This window comes from Sciurus vulgaris (assembly GCF_902686455.1).
Source record: "Sciurus vulgaris genome assembly, chromosome: X".
In the NCBI taxonomy this organism is placed as follows: Eukaryota; Metazoa; Chordata; class Mammalia; order Rodentia; family Sciuridae; genus Sciurus; species Sciurus vulgaris.
The window spans coordinates 1,625,582-1,646,736 of record NC_136471.1 but is presented as its reverse complement, the minus strand read 5'-3'; the positions used below and the strand labels follow the sequence as shown (position 1 = coordinate 1,646,736).

At 42.8% G+C, this 21,155-nt stretch overlaps 1 protein-coding gene across 3 annotated transcripts in view; it reads right to left on the bottom strand.

Moving 5' to 3' along the window:
• The window catches only part of MECP2 (methyl-CpG binding protein 2), a 74,012-nt gene that overhangs the window by 11,647 nt on the left and 41,210 nt on the right, over positions 1 to 21,155 (bottom strand). The window contains exon 1 of one of the 3 annotated variants that reach the window (XM_079123857.1): positions 16,869 to 17,758. The exons of the other annotated variants lie outside the window; for them this stretch is intronic. The gene's annotated coding sequence lies outside the window, so the exon portion shown is untranslated. Of the gene's footprint in view, positions 1 to 16,868; positions 17,759 to 21,155 lie in introns of those variants that run through there. 3 annotated transcript variants of the gene reach the window in all.

The following is a 21,155-nucleotide window of genomic DNA, read 5'->3' as shown; positions in this document are numbered from 1 at the left end:
AGATCTTGGTTACTTCCCCAGTGTATTCCTGGGCTGCTGCTGGTGTTGACCCATACTGTGACACCCCAAGTCCCAGTCACAGCATGGCAAGGGAGTTAGCAACCTGTACAGGTATCTTTCTTTTGAGTACAAGCACTTGGGGCTTCTTAGCCCATCACTTTGGCAGAGGCCAATTTATAAGTCACATCTGAGGGCCCCTAGACTTGCTGACTGACAAGAGGCCCTCCATTGCTGGAAAGGAGTTGCTCACCCTAACAGGGGAGTGGTGGTGGTTCCCTCCAGGAAGGCCCAAATTTGGGTGAATTTTTGGTTTTCCCAAATGTGTTAATACACCTACCAAATTTGTGTTCAATAAAAATCAGTCTGTGAGGCACCTGCTGATAGGAACATGGCCCAGCACCCGACCCTGCCGGAGAGGGTACACAGCACAGTGTCATGAAAATGTCAGTTTGGAGCCAGCCAACCTGAGTTCAAATCCTGGCTTTCCCACTTTCCAAACACAGACCCAAGCAAGTGACATCAGTATTCCATGCCTCAGTTTCCTCATCTTAACAATGAGTCCTTCTTATTAAAGCAATCATGAAATAAAATGCCCCAAGGTACTGTATAAATGCCAGGTACTGTCAGCTGCTGCTCAGGGTTCTGGTATGAGAAGAGATTCTAGGTCAAGTGGGCCTTTATCACAAGACACTCCCTTACAAGGAATTCGGCCTCAGCAGATGTGGAGGGAAAAGGACAAAGGTGTAGTCCATTGTGTCCCCTTCCTGCTAGCACACAGTAGCACCCAACCACACTCTCCGAATTCCATGGCAGGATGCCTGCCCATTATTTTATGGGGACAGAAGCAGCTCCCTCCCTCATGTGTTTTAGAGATCAGAGTTTGGCTGTGATGCTCTACTAACCATCTGAGGGAGACAAGCAACACGTAGGACTGCAGAACCTGACAATGCTATGGCCTGTACCTCTGAGCTGCAGGCCAAGTCAAGGGAGGCTTAGAAAGACGCAGCAGCTGCCCACTAGTTCCTCGGTTAGCAGTTTATTCTAGAAAAGAACATTATCATTCCTGTGTTCTTAGCTCTAAGAGTTCCCTATCCTACTTGGTTCATGTCAGAGCTGGTCATGGTCACAAGACTACTGTACCCCAAGCAACTTCCCCTTCTTGCCCTCATTGTGGAAACTGCAATAAAGGCACTGTGGTGTGTACCAACATATACCATCAGGAAATTGGATCTCAAATGATGTGGATAAGTCACTAAAGGCTGGTTAGTTAGCTCAAGGATGCAGAAGCTACATGGACAAAACTTTCCAGAACGGTCAGGTCAAGTGTGAGGAGGCAGCAGTGGCTGCACTGAGTGACAAGGACCTAATGACGGAGGACCCCAGCCCCACTGACTTGTTCCTGAGTTCTTGCTTATTCTGTATCTTCCTGTAGCAGTTTAGAGCCCACAGTGGGGCTGCCTCTTTCACGTAGAGCCATGCCACATATAGATGCATCTCAGAGCTTGTGTGGGGTGGAGGTGGGGGTTTCTCATGAGAAGTATGTGTCCCTAATGTGTTCAGCACAGGGCTCACTTTTCACGTCTGTGAGTCTTAGGGTTCTCAATGGGAAATGTGGAAGAGCCCTGGGAAGGCAGGTGTGGCCTGTGGCTTGAATATTCAGCCTGTGGGGCTGGCCCACTAGGCAGCAGCTTTTCGTGGAATAGGAGAGAAGGGAAGCTCACTAACAGAGAAGGCAAGAGGAAGGCCAGGGCAGTTAGCAGACAGGTGGGGACTCATCACTTCTACATAAATCCCCAGGGCTCTGCGTAATGCCAGGGCTACTTCCTAGAAACTACACAATACTGGAGTCTGAGAAACTCTGGACTAATGGGAAATGCTGGCTTCTTCAGAAATCTCATTTGTATTCTCAAATATCTTAACCACCACAAGATCAAGTACCGACCACATAACCAAAGGAATACCTTACAGAAATTTTCTGAGGAAACACAGCATAAGGATATTCACTACAGCATTATTTTGATTAGCCAAAGACTAGACCCTTCAGATCCCTGTCATCAGGGACCTGGTGAATAAGCTGTGGTACAGCCACATGCTGGAGGACTGTGCAGCTACAGAAGGATGGATGACCTGCTGCTGAGCGAGTTCCAGGAACCACTGTGAAGTGAAAAAGCAAAATGCCCAAGTGTTTATCATATGCTACCTGTTGTGCAGGAAAGAGGAATTAAGGAAGGACAGAAGTCACTAGTTGGCCTGGAGTAGTGGGAAGAAGGTTAGAAAGCTTTAGTAGTGGCCTAGGTGGAGTAAACGAAGGATTTGGTATCTGTCAAAAGGTGGAGAGAGATTTATTGGTGGACTGATATCGGGCAGGGGTGAGTGAAGGAATAAGTCAAAGTCTGGCAGGGCAGTGTGCCACTGATTAAGAAGGGAAAGGATGATGAAGAGAGGTCCTTAAAGGGTTTTCAGCTACAACCTATAAGAGGGGGAAGCCCAAGATTTGCTCAGACTTTGACTTGGGTTTAAGTCATCTTTCTTTTTTAGGTTCTTGAAATTATAGTAAAAACATAACATTAAAAATTGCCTTTATTTTTTATGGGATGGAGCCCAGGGATGCTTAACCATTGAGCCACATCCCTAGCCCATTTTTTATTTTTTATATTGAGAGAGGGTCTCACTAAATTGCTTAGGGCTCAAGTTGTTGAGGCTGGCTTTGAACTTGCAACCCTCCTGCCTCAGCCTCCTGAACCACTGGGATTACAGGTGTATCCCACTGTGCCCAGCTTTTTTGATTCAGCTGATTTGGCTGGCAAGGCAAGTGTCCCCTTCCTTTCTCACTGCTCCATGTGTATTGCTCCTGAAGCTGTGTGCTCAGTTGAAGAAGAGGACCTCCCTAGATAGGAGAGGACTGTTCTTTGGTCAAGGGTATATGAGTAGCTGCACTTCCATGCTACAATGTCTAAACAACTTTTTTGATCATTTCTAAATGTCCAATAAATAAACTTTTAATATTACTGAAGATGGGAAATAAAGGGCCTCTAACTCTAGTATTCTAGTTCTGTAGGCTAAAATTATTTGAAGTAAATAATAACCATATGATGATCTTCAATTTTGCTTCAGTGAAAGGCACAGGTATTTGTGACTATATTTTCCCACTGCTAATTCATGTTTAAAAAGAAGTAACAAAATCCCACAAAGAAACCTGGATTCTGTTGGACATAGAACAGAGTTAAAAATCATATAAAATAGGCACTCCAAATGAGTTTACCCTGGCCCATAGGCCTGCTCAGTCCCAGGGTGAATGGGGCACTTGCACACCCTCATTTCTGGGGCGCTAGACAGATTCCTAAGGCTGCTCTCTAGGGGTTTTATGGGGTTTACTAAAACACATTTTTTTTTAAAGAGACCAAACATGCCTCTTCACCCTTCTCCTAATCAGACCATAAGTGTGTACACACACACACACACACAATCTTGCCATGAGAACCCAGCACCTAGTTTACACATTCATACAGTTGAGAGTTGGAGGTATCCTTAGAAAAACTATTCAACACTTGAGTGTTATGAGTGAAAAAAGAAGTTTAATTCCACAAAGGAACTTGTCTGAGGTTACTGTTAAGTCTATAATCAAGGGAATACCTCTCAATGCCTGGCTTTGCTGTCAATACACATGTGCACCTGTGCTCACTGATCACCTTTGTTATTGTGTCTATCCACCCCATCACCACTGTGATGCCTTTCCCGTGTCACCAGAGGCTCTCAGCCTGCTCCCTCCCATGTATTCATTTGGAAATCTTTGTCTTGCAGGTTCAGTTAAGATGGCACTTCAGACAGGCCTCTCTGCTTCTGCCTCTCCTCTCCCAATTCTGTAAGCCCGAGTACCCCCATGTCCTATAATGTACTTAAAATATACCACTGAGCGTTATCAACACATCCCCCCACCCCGTTTCCCTGCTCATGTACAGTGCCAGGGACAGGAGCAACACTTACATCTGCTTTATTTTTTTTGGTAGTACTTGCAATTGAACCCAGGGATGCTCTACCACTGAGCTACATCCCTGGTCCTTTTAATTTTTATTTTGAGACAGGGCCTTGCCAAGTTGTCTAGGCTGGCCTCCAACTTGCAATCCTTCTGCCTCAGCCTCCTGAGTATCTGGTGTGTGCTACCATGCCCAGTTTACATCTGCTTTTTTTGATGGCTGTAACCTCTGACCAGAAGCTTCTAGCAAGCAGGGGTTAACTTCAGTCTGAGAGCAGGCTAACTCTGAACAAGTGAAAAAACAAATGACGGGTTTTCCAGATAGCAGTACGTGAGGCTCGGATGTTACTGAGGGCCTCAGTGTCAAGAGCAGTGGTATGGAGGATGGTTACACCATGAAGATGGATGAGCTTCCAGAAATGTAGCACACAGCCCTTCTGCTGAAACAACTAAAAATGCTGCACCAAACATATTAAAGAAGACACTAGAGAAGACATTAGAAGAATGTCTTAAATGCACCTACAAGCTGGTAAGTAAGGAATACACGGGCTAATAGTCAGGAGACTGCAACATGTAATCCTGGACTGGATTCTGGGTTGAAAGGTGCTAAAAAGGCATTAACGGGCTGGGTTTGGTGGTGCACACCTGTAATCCCAGAGACTCAGGAGGCTGAGGCAGGAGCACTGCAAGTTCAAGGCCAGCCTGGGTAACTTGGTGAGACCCTTTCTCAAAATAAAATATAAAAAAAAATTTATAGAATACCACTGGGTTCAATACATACACACACACACGCGCGCGCGCACACACACGAGCGCACACACAGCATTCATGGGGCATCTGGGGAAATGTGAATAAGGTTCTAGTAAGTTCACTGATGAACTTCCTGAGTATTTAACTCTACTGTCTGCTCTTAGGAAAGCCAGGCATAAGTGTTGAGGAGTGAAGTGTCATGATCATTGTAATTCTCAAATGTATACAGTGCCAATATGGTAACACATTTAAAAAGAGGGAAACGACATCAATATTTAGAAGCTGTGATGTTGACCACATGTGTATGTGTATGTGTATATGTATGTATGTGTGTGTATAAAATTTGTGGTGCTGGTGATGGATCTCAGGGCCTCTTACATGCTAGGGAAGTACCAAATCCTTAGCCCCAACTGTAATATTCTGAAGCAGTGACAGGGAAGCTGCTTAATAAAGAATGTTTTCATGTTACCTGAAGACCTTAAGACAAACAGCTGGAAACATCAAGTAAGAGCCTTCTTTTAGTGGCTGAAAGAACCACAATGCTTTCCACAATGCTACCCACTATATGGTAAATCTTTAAGTGGGATTGAAGACTTACAAACGTTTCTCCCATGTTTAAGATAAAAGTAATGCCAAAGAAGCCTTCAACCAGGCTCTGAACAACTTGCCTATCCAGGAATAAATAGTGTCAAGGACCTTGCAACAACATGAGGAAGCAATTATGATCTGGTTATGATGAAAAGAGATGATGGCAATGCTGGGGGCAAATGCCAATGGAGACTGTAGTGTGCCTGGTGTTCTGGGAACCAGCATTGTTAACAGTTTCATTAGTGAGCTCTGGTTACTACTATAGAGATCTGAAGTGGTCTACCAAACCACCCTAATTTTTTCTATATGAACTCTTTAAAAATATTTTTAGTTGTAGATGGAAACAATACATTTATTTTATTTATTTTTATGCGATGCTGAGGATTGAGACCAGTGCCTCAAATGTGCTAGGCAAGCACTCTACCACTGAGTCACAACCACAGCCCTCTATATGAACTCATTAAAAAAAATTTGGTGGGGCTGGGGCTGTAGCTCAGCAGTAGAGTGCTTGCCTGTGTGAGGCACTGGGTTCGATCCTTAGCACCACATAAAAATAAATACATAAAGGTATTGTGTCCATCTGCAACTAAAAATTACATAATTTTTTTTTTTTTTGGTACTGGGGATTAAACCCAGGAATGCTCTCCCACTGAGCTACATCCCCATCCCTTTTTATTTACTTTTGTTTTGCAATAGGGTCTCCCTAAGTTGCCCAGGCTAGACTTGAACTTGAAATTCTCCGGACTTGGCCTCCCAAGTAGCTGGGATTATAGGTGCGTACCACTGCACCCAGCTAAGAACTCATTTTTTCCCTGTGTTAATCATTTTATTTTAGAATTTGTATTTTTGTTGTGTGATCTGTGGTACACAAACTTTTTTTTTTTCAGGAATGTACATATCATATTAGAGCAAAAGGCCTTCATGACTTAAGTATGTATACAAAGCATGAGGTAACGCTCCTGTGTAATAAAGCATCATTCACTGATTCTGCTACTAGAATGCCACCATTAGATCAAATCCTTAATTTGATGTAGCAAAGGAAAATTAAAGTTGCAAGAATCTTGGTTTCAAGCCAAATAACCATATCCTGAAGGTTCTGATGGTGAGAACTGCCTGTATTTTTACAAGGAAAATTACCTATAGTAATTGTGTATACAAGAGGCCCTGAAGGTAGTCCCAGCAGGCCACCAATGGTGCACTCATTTGACACAACACAGGCAACAGGGGCAGGTTCAGCCAGTCAGACAACTGCAGCTGAGGAAGAACTATTCAATCCCTGAAGTTTTCAGTTTAAAAAAGGTATGTGTGGGCTGAGGAGATAGCTCAGTTGGTAGAGTGCTTGCCTTGCAAGCACGAGGCCCTGGGTTCAATCCCCAGCACCACAAAAAAAAAAAAAAAAAAAAAAAGGTATGTGGGGGCATGGTGGCTCATGCCTATAATCCCTGGGAGGTTGTGGCAGGAGAACTCCAAGTTTCAGGCCAGCCTTGTCAACCTGGCAAGACCCTGTCTCAAAAATAAAAAAAAAATTTGAAAAAGGGCTGGTGATATAGCTCAGTTGTAAAGCACTTACCTAGCATGTGCAAGGCCCTATGTTTGTTCCCACCCCAGCACTGCAAAAAAGAGAAAAAAGAAAAAAGGAATGTGAAAGCAGCAGCTGAAAACTGTTTTTCACTTGAGCTGGAATCCAATCCCTTCCTTACCCTCTCCTAAATGAGCTCCAGGGAAACTTCCAGGACCCCAGCAATATCCTGACCTTTTCTAATTTCACTCATGGGTATGTTAGGCCAATTTCAGGAGATGGCATTTCTTAGCAGCTTTCATTTCCAGTTATCCTATGGAGTAGCAGAAAGAGCTGAAGTACCACAGGAAGCCACAAACCTAGGGCAGGGTGGCAGCTACTTCCCCAGGTGAATGGTCTAGGTCCAGAGGACATTATCTCCTTACACTGGCTGTTTCCATCCTAGAGTGCTATTCAAGCAGTGCCTGCAATTCTTCCTACTTTCAGAAAAACCTGCAGAATCTCTGAATCAAGGAGGCATCTCTGTATGAATTAATATAAAGGCAGCCCTTTACAAATCTGTGAAATCAAACTAGCACCAGAAAAAGAATGTCTTGGTGGTCTCTGGGAAGCATGGGGGTGGGGTGGGGGAGGGATGGGATTCAGCTCGAAGGTCACAATGGTAGATCCTGAGGTTCAGCTGCTTTGCTCTGAACTCACAGTGCATTGTTTAATGCCCCCCTTTTGAGAAGATGCAAGAAACCATCTATGTCTTGAAAAGCTAAATAAAACACAGTTCCTGCCAAACAAAAGTAGATCCTTCCCCAAATACAGGCAACCAGCACAATATAGTAAATCTCTTATTTAGAGTTGTGTAAGATGGAAACTTGAACACAAGTTCACCACACTGGGATTAAAAAGAAGTTAAAAAAAAGAAACCTCATTCTACTATAAGAATGTCAGTTTCAGAAAAATGTTAAACATGAAGTTCCCATATGACCCAGCAATTATACTCCTAGGTATAGACTCCAAACAGGCACTCAAACAAATACTTGTACACCAATGTTCATGGCAGCATGATTCAAAACAGTCAAGTGGTGAAAGCAACCTGAGTGTTCACTGACGAATGAATGGATAAGCAAAATGTAGTCTATTTATACACTGGAATATTATTCAACCTTAAAAATGAAGGGAATGGGCTACAGATGTGGCTTAATGGTAGAGCACTTGTTTAGCATGTGTGGGGCCCTGGGTTTCATCCCCAAGCTCTGCCAAAAAAAGGGAAAAAAAAAAAAACAGAAATTCTGACACACACTACATAACATAAAATGGATGAACCATTGAACATTGTCAATGAAAGCACACACAGACACACACACACACATCTTTTCATATGAAATGTCTAGCACAGGCAAATCCAGAGAGACAAAAAGCAGATTAGTCATTGCCAGGGGCTCTGGATAATAAGGAGTAACTGCTAATGGGTCTAGGGTTTCTTTTGGGGGTGACAAAAATGTTTTGGAACTACAGAGAAGAGACTGGCTACACAACACTGTGAAAGTAATAAATGCCACTGAATGTGGCACTGGGGATGAAACCCAGGGCCTTGAACATGCGAGGCAAGCACTCTACCACTGAGCTACATCTCGTCACCCCACAACTTTTTTTTAAACTAAGTTACCAGGCTGGCTTCGAACTTGTGATCCTCCTGCCTTATCCTCCTAAGTATCTGGGATAATAGGCACATCCTATTGAGTCCAGCTAAACTGTATACCTTAAATGAGTGAATTTCATGGTATATGAATTAAATGTCAATTTTTAAAATCCCACTAAAACCCCTGATGTCACCAGTTACTCTAAATCATAAAGGCAGGTTTTATAATATCCAATTAGCACTCACAGCCCAGTTGTCTCCCAGTCAGTCTTGTCAACTGTGGCACAGAACCCCAGCAGGCAGCACTGCCATCTCAGAGAAAGCTGCCAGTGTGGGAAACTATTGTGATACACACATTAGATGGGATCAAGTCAATGCAAATATCAAACTCTGAAGCCCAGGACATGGTAACCTTGACAGTCAGAAAGGAATTTAGTTCAGTAAGTTTAATGATTAGGCATTTAGTCAGACTAATGTTGTTGGCTAAATATTCTGAGGGTATCTGATCATTTGTTTTAACTGTGGTAAAATAAACATAACATAAAATTTATCATTAGTGGCACTTAGTAACCATCACCACTATCTAGTTCCAGAACATTTTTGTAACTCTCAAAACGAAACCCTGTACCAAGTTGTTACTTCCCATTCTCATTCCTCTCAGCCCCTGACAACCAGTAACCTGTTTCTGTGAATCTGCCCAATGTGGACATTTCATCAGTGGAATCATAACAGTTTGTGGCCTTTTGTGACCAGCTTCTTTCACTTAGCATAATGTCTTCAAGGTTCATCTATGCTATAGCATGAATCAGAACTTCATTCCTTTTTAAGGCCCAATAATATTTCATTTTAGAGAAATACTACACTTCATTTACCTATCCATCCATTGATGGAATCTTTACAAAACCTTTTGGCTATTATGAATAGCACTGGTAATGACTACATGTTTTTGTGTCAACCTATGTTTTTAATTCTCTTGGCTCTATAAACCTAGAAGTTGAATTGGTGGATCATATGGCAACTCCATATTTAATTTTTTTTTTTCGGTGCTGGGGATTGAACCCAGGACCTTGTACTTTCGAGGAAAGCACTCTACCAACTGAGCTGTATACACAGCCCTCCGTATTTAATCTTTGAGGAGCTGTGCACTGTTTTCCATGGGGTTTCCTTTAGGGATGATGGAAGTGTCTGGAACTAGACAGGAGTGAAGTTTGATGGCGGGTGATGGCAGAAATCATTTCCATTTTGGAATGCTTAGCAGCAAGCTTTAAATAAGCCATCAAAGCAAGAATGCTGGGTGTAGGTCAGGGTTGTTTCATTTCACTTACTCATTAGCCAATATTCCTGGAATGCCTTCTACATACTGTGCCTGTGCCCTGCTCAGGCCAGGGATGACACAGCCGCAATACCCTCTTAACCTGGACAAAGCATCTGTTCTGCTCTCTTTTCTGTTGTAGATGGTGTTCTGAGGCAGTTACTAATGAAATAATAGCAACCTTGATGAATGTTGTAAAAGGAAAGATACTGTAAACTAGGGGAGACTCCTCAAGAAGCTCAGGGAAGGGGCTGTGATTATAGCTCAGTGGTAGAGTGTTTGCCTAGCACCTGTGAGGCACTAGGTTCAATCCTTAGCACCACATATAAATAAATAAATAAAATAAGGGTATTATGTCCATCCATGACTGAAAATATTTTTTAAAAAAGCCAGAGAAGCACTCCATAACAGGGATGCAATGGCTATGATGTGAGAAGTTGGGGGTGGAGGAAGGACAGGATCTAGGTTGTGAAGCCACAACTAGAACCCAGGCAGGGTGACTTCATCACCAACTGTCCACCCAAAAGTGACCAAATGAGATGAGAAGGGAGGAAAAGTAACACTCACTGCTTAATGTGGAGGTTTCTCTTGTCCCACTTCTTCCTCTGGAAAGCCTGTTCTCTTTTAAGATTAACGTTCCATTCTCAAGCAACTTCTCCATCACTTTTCTCATTGGGCTTTTGCGTCGACATTCTAATTTTATGTGTCAATTGAAAATAAAACTTAAAAAAGCTCACTTGGTCTATACATCCTGTAACTACTTCGGAATACATACTCTTATTTTCCTTATATTTCCTCTCACTAATATAGGTTACTCCACATCTGCAGGTCTGATTAGCTTTTCTTCTCCTGAAAATGACACCTGGGCCCTCATGTTTACTGCAGCTTGATTATACTGAAATGACCAAGGAAATGGAAATGATGGAGAGTATCTATCAGTGCTGGCAAGAAGAGGACTGCCAGGGGTTGAGAACCTTTGAGAAATTACTACAGGATGTGGTGCAGCGGGGATCAATGTGAGAGGAGCAGTGCCCGCCCAATTCTACCACACACACACAAAGCAGGGACCCAGTGGGATGTATGTGGGTAGAATTCCCCAAGAGAGCCCTATAAAATCTTCAATGTCAGAAAAACCAGACTTGTGAGCCAGCCCGGCTGAAGTGCAGTTTGTTGGTAGGAAGTAGAAGGATGACCTAGGAGAGCCTAATGTGCTCTAGGTGGAAAGTCTAGTGATGAGCTGATTGGGGAGTGGGGCGCAGACAGGTTGTGACTTGCCTCTGGTGAAGGCAGCTGTATGAAGCCTCTCTTACTATCATATCACTGCACATGCATAAAACAGAGAGAATTCTACAGAGAATGGACAGTTGGTTTCAGACTTCCTTACACAATTGCTATCTCCCAATCTCTAGTAAAATGGGAAAGCAAAGGGAAGACTTCATTAAACAAAGGAAAGGACATGACTGAATGCAGCCTAGGGAAAGACTTCAGAGGACAAAGCAGGAGCAAGACAGAACTCCTGTCTGCTGCCTCTATCCCTAGAAACCATGCTGCAGAGTGGGCAACACCCTGAGAATTCTCAGCCAGTGAAGTATAGAGAAGTAAATCAATGGGAGTACTTCCCTTTCTCCTTTTAGACCCAGGAACTGTAGAAATTCCTGCTGGGAGGCACAGGAGAAACAACCAAGTGGCCAGTGAGCCAGGTCAGCTCTGTGAGAAATGAATGTTCTGAGGCACATGCAGGTTTAGGGAACCACCTGGATCCTGAGGTGCCCCTCACTCTAAGAGAAAGGTATATACACCCCTCAAGCAGCTAGAGTGAGCTTACATATAAGGACTTGACCAAGTTCTTTAGCTGAAGACTATCTAGATGCAGTTGCCAGCTCCCCTCAATGTATAAATTCTCAGGGAACACAAGATAACAAGCCTGCACAAGACAGCTCAGAGGGCGAAATGGAGAGGATGCCAAGTGGTTAGGAAGAGAGGGCCAAGAATTCCCCCACCTCAAAGTAAACAGAACGACTGTACAGAAGCAACCAAAAAAAAGAAGAGATGCAGAGAGAGGCGGGGGGGGGGGGGAGAGGAAGAGGGAGAGAGAGGAGCACGGGAAAGGCCCAGTGTCCCACTAAGAACAGAATACACTGCAAGAAGGGGACGGAATTCCTCTCAAGTTTATAACACAATGTGTTCTCAATAGGAGTTCACAGATAAGATGGTAAGACAGAATAAAAGACAAATCCCCAATCTAGAGAAATAAACTGCAGACCAAAACTTTGTGGTAAATACACTGAAAACCAGCTAGAAATAGAATATACAGAGCTGAAAATCAAATCAGAACAGGGCATATAGATGAAAAGACAAAAGATACACAATTAGTGCAAAGCTAATATAGCACTGCAGGAGACCAATACAATCCAACATAAGGATAATTTGTGTCCCTAAAGTAGAGAACTCAAGTAATGGGACAGAAGGTGCCATCAAGGATGTGGTATAAGAGTACCAACCTGACACAAAGATGACGCATCTGCAGTTTGAAGGAACACACCAGGTGCTCAGGGAAATCAGACAAAGAATGCTCCATAGCAAGATAGCCTTCACTCTCACTCAACACAATTTCAAGGATAAACAGAATTGTCCAGGCACCCTGGAAGGAATAAGCAACGCCTGTTCCAAGGAGGAAACACCAGAAGACCAGGAATGATGTCTAAAGTTCCAGAGCAGCTCAGAGCAGGGATGATGAGGTGGGACATGGTCAGAGGTCAGTCAGAGACTGGTAGAAGCCAGAGCCTGAGAAGATGAAATGTGAATGCAGATTTGAAGGAAGCAAGGGCTGAGGGAGTGGGTCATATAAAGAGAGGCCCAGACAGAAGGAGCAGCCAGAGCCAAGGCCCTGTCCCAGAGCAATTTGGCATGTTCCAGGGGAAGCCAGAGTAGCAGGCTGGAGTTCATAGAGGCAGGTCAGGCACATTATTTGGGGGGTCCTGGTGCAAAATGAAAACATAGGGTCTTTCATTCAAAAACTTAAGAATTTTGAGATGATGATAGTGGGGTGTTAAACCAAGCCCTGGGCAACTATACAGGTTATCCAACCATGAAATCAGCCTGCTTCCAAACAGACTTTTTTATTCTAAGAGGGTTTTTTCTCAGGGGAGTGACCTGATTAGACAAACATTTTCCAAAAGTCTATTCTAACAACGGGAAGATGGAGAGTGGGGTGTGGGCAGGAGGATGCAAAGATGCTACAAGGTGGGTCTGCAGAAGCCAATACAAGATGTTTATCAGGGAGGGACTGACACTCATAAAAGGAGGTAGAAGAAATCAAAGTGTGAGATGGTTCCACAGGAGCTTTGTACCCTACCTCACTCAGTCTTCAGGGCACCATCCTGGAAAAAGGGGGATTCTGGGTGAGTAGGAGGCTCCTGCAGCTGAGGTCAGTCCTAAGGGACAGGCAGCTGGAGGCTGCCTGCTAAATGCAATAAATTTTATCTTACATGTATTTTATCACAATAAAAATATTAGGGTTAAAAAAGGCTACTGAGCAGTCAGAGGATCCCTAGAGGGTTCGAGAAGTAGGTTTGAGTTCAGTTGGCCAGGAACATTACTCCAAATCTCACTGCCAAGCTGGACTGGTACAGCCAGTATGGTCTCTGCCACCCTGCATGGGGGCAGCACTGGCCACTGGCATTGTAGGCACTGCGGGCCTAGGAGCTCATCCTTCTGTGCAGCCTCAGGGCTGGAAGGGCTCCTCCTACTCTTCCCCTTCTTTCAGCAGGGGAGGGTGACTGGTGGAGCCCAGGGCATATACTCATGCCCTTGCACAGGGTCCAGGCAATTTTTTTTTCTAAGAAGAGCCAGATAGTAAACATTTTTAGTAAGTACTTTCCACTTTGAGGGTCAGTCTCTGTCGCAATCATTCAACTTCTAGTTGTAGTAGGAGATAGCCAGACAGTGCAGGAAGGAATGGGTGGGGCTGGGATTCAGTCAACTTAATTTGCAAAACAAGCAACGGGCTAGAGTTGTCCCTTGGGATGTGTTTAGGATGTAGTTTACCTACTGTTGCTGTGAATGAAAATGAAACTTAGGGAAACAAGCCCCTGGTATTTTCAGAGATTACAGTCAGGTCACTTGGATTTCCATTAAATTTATAGGCTGGGGTGAGAGTTCTCCCAAACATGGAAGGGGGCCAAAGGTGCGAAGTGAGGTAGCCAGTGTACAAGATACCTGAAGAGGGTGAGATCCTAGAAAAGACATGAAGAAAGGGTTTTGAGAAGTGAAAACTATGGCAAGAAAGAAGAGGACCTGCCAATGACCACAGTAACATGGAGGTTCACCCAGAAAAGGGGGAAAGCTTTCATGGAGTGGGCTGGGGAGGGGAGGAAAGGGATCAGCGAATAGAACTCTGGAAGAGTTTGGCTAAAAGGGGAAACAGAGACTGGGCAGGAGCTGGGAGGGTATGAGCTGAATCAGGGAGTGCTTAGTTCAGACAGGAAATTCTAAAACATGTTCATATGGTGATTCATGAGAGGGAAGACTGATGAAGTCCCAGGGAACATGGAATGGTGGTCAGCACGACAAGTTGGCAGGAAGCGAAGTCCTTGTCACAGGCAGAGCTGGCTGAGCTTGACTCTGTGGGTTGCAGTTTCCAGTGATGACTATGAGAGTGGGTGACTGAGGTCACTGGAGTGGAGGTAGTGAAGGGGATGGGAAGGGGATGGTGAAGGGCTATGTGCACACTACAGTCACCTTAGTAAGATGGAAGGGATTGGGACAGAGAGACAAAGGCTATGGGTCTGACACCAATGCTTAATAGGTTGAACCCGTAAGAGAAAGTCCATGGGCTGGGACAGCTGAGGGTCACAGCTCCTTCTCCTGCCCCTGAGGGACATGAGATATGACAAATCAATGAGCTGCTCTAAGAAGAGCTGTGCAGGATTTGGTATGTTATACGGGCAGAGAGGTGGGGACCTAACTCAGATAGGGAGTGGGGAAGAGGCTGGAAAGAAAAGCCAGGGTCACATTAAAGGACTTGATGTCATTTGAAAGCAGGGATACCATTTGGATTTAAAAAGGAGGATGAGATTTTACTCTAGGGATCATTAGGAAAGCTTGTGAGGTTGCAGGAGTCCTAGAAAGAAATGAAGGCTTAGTCCAGGAAAGTGCTCGAAGGGGTGAAAAAGGGAGAAGTGGGAGACAAGGGAGCAGCGGGTGCAGGCTGGCAGCTCTCTGGATGTGGGCAGTGCAGGGGACTCTCAAGTGTTTGGCTTTGGTGACTATGATCAAGAGCAGAGCATATGACATTTGGCTATTTGGTCTTGTGATCTACCCAGCTTATTTTGGAGGCAGTGTGGGGGTAGTAAGGATAGGCAGTGGGTTGAGAAGAATGGGAGGGAGAAAAGAGGACAAAAACCCTTCCAATGCCTTGCACAGTAAAATCTGAACAAAAATGCACATAAACCCCACAAGTCTTTTTCTACCATAAAACAAAACAAGGTTAATTTCCTTCGCACTTCATTTTAGTGCTCTCTGTCGCCACCTAATGGGATGTCAGTCGAAACCCAAAGCCTTGCCTATGGACTAGCAGAAGAGACTTGAGACAGGAGCCTGGCCCACTCCCCAGGCAGAGGACCTAAAGAAGCCTGGCTGCTTCTAGATCACTGGGACCACTTCCTGGAAGACCAGAGATTCCTCGGAGCTAAAAAAAAAAAAAAAAAAAAAAAAAAAGAGAGAAAAATCGTTCCTTAATAATACCTACAGATCATATTCAGTAGTTATCTATCTACCTTGACTTCTTTGCCCTCCCAGGAAAAGGAATAAAATTGAGACACACTACGGGAACCTATCTGTAGACATCTATGAAACTGTTTGGTAAGACGAAAATTCCGTGGTTGAGCCTAGTTGAATTCAGTTTTAGGTTCTAGTGTTTAACATACCATCTCCAGGTGTATTTTTTTGTTGCATTTGGGAATGGAAAAAAATGTCCTACTGAAAAGTTTGGGCTCTCAGGGAAAAGTGAAGGGCCACAACCCTTGTTGCTAATACCTTCCTTCCACAGCCCTGACAGGCCTACAAATCTCACCTACCCAACAAGAAATATAGCAATCACTGAAGTGGAGATGACAAGGGAAGGGGGAAATGCAGCCAACAGGTAACTTCACTGTCACCTCGGACTGTGTGGAGAGAACATCAGAGCCCAGTGTCTAGAAGAGGGAAAAAAGACAAGGGCCAAAGAGTATAACCTGGCTTAACTCCCAGCAAAGAGTTTTTGCCAGAAGAGCTACAAGAAGGACACTGGCATTTTAATGCCCAAGAGGCCACTAAGATAAACGTTTAAATGTGATAAGTTTTTATGTGAAGAATGTGGGTAAAGATAAGTCTGCCTTGCATGGTGGCATTAATTCAGTGAGTAAGCCCTTGGATGCTGCTGGATCCTGTGATCAGGCAGGCAGGCAGCAGCTCATTGAGAAACACTGCATGTGAGAGTGGGTCAGCGAGAGTGGGTAAGTATGTTCAGTAGTTTCCAGGGCTGACAATGGACCAACGAGGTGCTGGAGATCATGATTAGAAGCCACTCTTTTGAAACTGGGCAAGACCTCAGAAGACGGAAAGATCTCCCAAGTTCTTGGATAGGCAGAATTAATATTGTCAAAATGGACATACTACCAAAAGCACTATACAGATTTACGCAATTCCTATTAAAATTCCAATGATGACGTTCTTCATAGAAATAGAAAAAGGCAGTCATGAAATTCATCTGGAAAAACAAGAGGCCCAGAATAGGCAAAGCAATCCTTAGCAAGAAAAGCGGAGCAGGAGGCATCGCAACACCAGACCTAAAATTATACTATAAAGCTATCGTAAGAAGAACAGCATGGGACTGGCGCCCAAACAGGCAAGACCACCAATGAATAGAAGAAACAGAGACAAACTCACAAAAAAGGCGCCAAGAACACACACTGGAGAAAAGACACATGGTGCTGGGAGAACTGGAAATCCATATACAGTTGAATGAAATTGAACCCCTCTTTCTCACTCTGTGCAAAATTCCACCAAAAGTGGATCAAGAACCTAGGCATTAGACCAGAGACCCCGCACTTACTAGAAGAAAAGGTAGGCCATCATGTCTCCATCATGTCAGCTTAGAAACCAACTTTCTTAACATGATTCCTAAAGTGTAAGAAATAAAATCAAGAATGAATAAATGGGATTGTATCAAACTAAAAAGCTTCTTCAAAGCAAAGGAAACAATCAAGAGCGTGAAGAGAGAGCCTACAGAATGGGAGACAACCGTTGCCACCTGTACTTCAGAGAGAGCATTAATCTCCAGGATATACAAAGAACTCAAAAACCTTAACACACACACACACACACACACACACAAACCAAATAATCCAATCAATATATGGGCAAAGGAACTGAACGGGCAATTCACAGAAGAAATATGAATGGTCAACAAAAATGAAATATGAAAAAGTGTTCAACATGCAAATTAAAACTACACTGAGGTCTGGGGTTGTAGCTCAGTGGTAGAGCGCTTGCCTAGCATGTGCGATGCACTGGGTTCAATTCTCAGCAAGGCATATAAATAAAATAAAGATCCACTGACAACTAAAAAAATATTTTAAAAAACCCTGCACTGAGATTCCATCTCACTCCAGTCAGAATGTCAATTACCAAGAATACAGGTAACAATAAATGTTGGTGAGGATGTGGGGAAAAAGGTTCACTTATACACTGCTGTTGAGACTGCAAATTGGTGCAACCACTCCGGAAAGCATTATGGAGATTCCTCAGAAAACTTGGAATGGGTTCACCTCTTGACCCAATTATCCCTTTCTTCAGTATACACCCAAAGGACTTAAAGTAAGCATACTACAGTGATGCAGCCACATCAATGTTTATAGCAGTTCAATTCACAATAGCAAAGCTATGAACCAACCTAAGTGCCCTTCAAGAGATAAATGGATAAAGAAAAAGTGCACAAAATAGAGTATTACTTAGTCATAAAGAAGAATGAAATTATGGCATTTGCCAGTAAATGGATGGAACTGGAGACTATCATGCCAAGTCAAATAAGCCAATTCCAAAAAAAACCAAAGACAGAATGTTTTCTCTGATATGTGGAAGCTAACTCACAAGGAGGGGGTGAGGGGAAGAATAGAAATGCAGTAGATTAGACAATGGGGAATGAGGGAAGGGAGGGGGAATAATCAAAGGAAAGACAGTGGAATGATTCAGACATAATTATCCCATGTACATATATGAAAACAACAGAGTGAATCCCACCACCATGTATACCTATAAGAATGGAACTCTAACTAGAATAAGATATATTCAATATATTCCTTACTTGTATAATTATATCAAAATGAATCCTGCTGTCATGTATAACCAAAAACAACCCATAAATTAAAGAAAAGAAAAGAAGCCACTCTTTTGGAAAACTTAGCTCAAAGAAGATGTGGTTGTATTCAGAGGCAGGGAGTAGGGAGCCAACAGAAGACCACAATAGAAGCTACACTAGAGTATGATGAAACATTAGGTAGTCTTTAAAAAGGGCATTTTCAGTTTTTCATAAACATGGGTGTCTTGGTCTTCTCAGGCTATAATAAAACAGGACAGACTGGGTGGTTTTACCAAGAGAAATTTATTTCTCACAATTCTGGAGGCTAGAAGTCCAAGATCAAGGTGCTGGTACATTCAGTTCCTGATGAGGGCTCTCTTCCTGGCTTATAAATGGTGGCTTCTCACTCCATCCTCATATAACAGAAAGAGAATGAGTGAGAGCAAGTTCTTTGGTAGCTTCTTATAAGAACACTAATGCCATCAGGAAGTTCCCACCCTCAGGACCTCATCTTGCCTAATTACCTCCCAAATGCTCCATCTCCAAATATATCACATGGGGAGTTAGGACTTCAACATATGAATTTTGGGGGACACAAATATTAATTCCAGCACCAGGTGTGGTGGCACACACCTGTAATCCCAGCAACTCAGGGAGGCTGAAGCAGGAGGATCACAAGTTCAAGGCCAGCCTCAGCAACTTAGTGAAATCCTGTCTCAAAAAATAAAAAGGGCTGGAGGTATAAGATCAGTGATAAAGGGTCCCTGGGCTCAGTTCCCATTACGGCCCCAAATATTCATTCCATAACAATGTGATGTTTGTGTTTTAATGCTGAAAGAAAAATTAAAGAGCAGAATGCAGGCACTACATATACAGTGTCACACCAACTGAGTCCAATACATGACAATAAAATAATTTGAATGTATTCAGTGTTACTGAACTGCACACTTAAAAAATGGGTACGGTGGTGGGCTGCGGTTGTGGTTCAGTGCTAGAATGCTCGCCTAGTACATGTAAGGCACCGGGTTCAATCCTCAGCACCACACAAAAATAAAATAAAGATATTGTGCCCATATATAACTTAAAAAAATTTAAAAATAGGTTAAGATGGTAAATTGGCAGAGCACTTGCCTAGCATGGGCACTGGATTCGATTCTCAGCACCACATGTAAATAAATGAATAAAATAAAGGTCCATTAACAACTAAAAAAAAAAAAGCAGCAAGGAAAAAAATTTTTAAAAAATGAAAATGTCCAAAAATAGAATGCACAGAATGATATAAATTAACTAAATGTACCAGTAATCAAATAGATGATAAAGGACAAAACAGAACAGATTTACAAAAAAAAAAAAAAAAAAAAGATGGCTATTTGCCATTTTCAAGAGCTATGCCTAACTCAAAGACATAGAAAGAAGCAAACCAAACAGCTGGAAAAGTTATGCTATACAGGTGAAACAGTGCCATTTTTATCAGACAGACAAAGTAAAATTCAGCAAAAATACTATTAATTACAAAGAGAGTCACTTCATAATGCCAAAGGGTTCAATTCACCAGGAAGATAAGACTTTCTATAATTGAAAAAGTGGCCTCAAAATAAATAATAAAAGAAAAATTAACAATGGTCTGTGGAGAAACTGATGTGTCCACCACCACAGTAGATTTTAACACACTCTCTAGCAGGTGATAAATCAAGGAGACAAAATGACAGTGAGAAAATACTTCTACAACACAATGACCAATACTTAAGTAATGAACACATGTAGAATCCTGCATCCATGTCTGGTGGTGGCACATTCTGTCCACTGGTTGTGTACAAGGTCACGAGGTACTTCTCAACCAACTGCAAGGACTGGTTTCACACACACCAAGTTCTCTGACCAGTGCTCTTTATTCAGAACTTGATTTTTTTTTAACAATATAACTAGGAAAAAGAATCCTAAAGCCATGTACTTAGAAATTTAAGAAAGAAACCCTTTTAAATAATTTGTGGGACAGAGAATCATTAAAGCAATTTTAAAACTTTTCGAGGTGACAATATTACATCTCAGAACTTGCTGGGTGCAGGTGAGGTAGGTCCAGAGGGTCAGCCTAAATGCTTATATTTGAAAAGAAGGTTGAAAATCAATGAGCTAAGTTCATAACCTAAGAAGTCAGAAAAACAGACTACTCCAAGAAGGTAGAAAAAAAATAAGAGAATTTAATGAACTAAAACATAGTAATATAGCACAATAAGTTCACTTTTTTGGGGGGTGCTCAGGATTAAACCCAGGGCACTCTATGAACTGAACTATATCCAAGTTCACTTTTTTTTTTTTTTTAAAGATAGGTCTGCCTGGCAACTCAGGGTGGGATCTCGCTTGCAATATCGGTCTTTTTTTTTTTTTTTTTAAGATGTGGATGACTATTTATCTATCTATCTATCTATCTATCTATCTATCTATCTATCTATCTATCTATTTATATGTGGTACTGAGAAATGAGCCCAGGGTCTTACACATGCTAGGCAAGTGCTCTACCACTGAGCCACAACCCCAGTCCCATAGTTCACTTTTAAAAGACTAATAAACTGACAAATTTCTTACAAGACACAAAAAATGGTAAAGGTACAAGGAAATATAGTAGGGGTGAAAAAAGAGACAGAAGTACAGATGTTGCAAAGACTTAAAAAAAGACAACACAAGTAACTTAGGCTAGTCAATTTAGTGACTCAGACAAAATGGGCAAACTCCTTGGAAAAAAATAACTTCCCCCACACTGACCCAGGCAGGTGCAGAGAAAATAAAAATACAGTTTGATGTGCCTGTACATCAAAAGACACAGAAAAGACAACAAAAGCAGCTGTTCCCTTACAGAGGGGCCTGAGTGGCTGAGAGAACAGGGCAGCAGGGACACTCAGATAAAGCATCACTACAGTCTGTATTTACTGAACAGTGAACGACGTACAACCACCACAGTGAATGTGAATGTGCCCCTGGTCCAGGGAAAGTCCTCACTTGGCTGTACCCAGGAGGCTGCTCTGGTACAGCACCAGACAGGCAAAA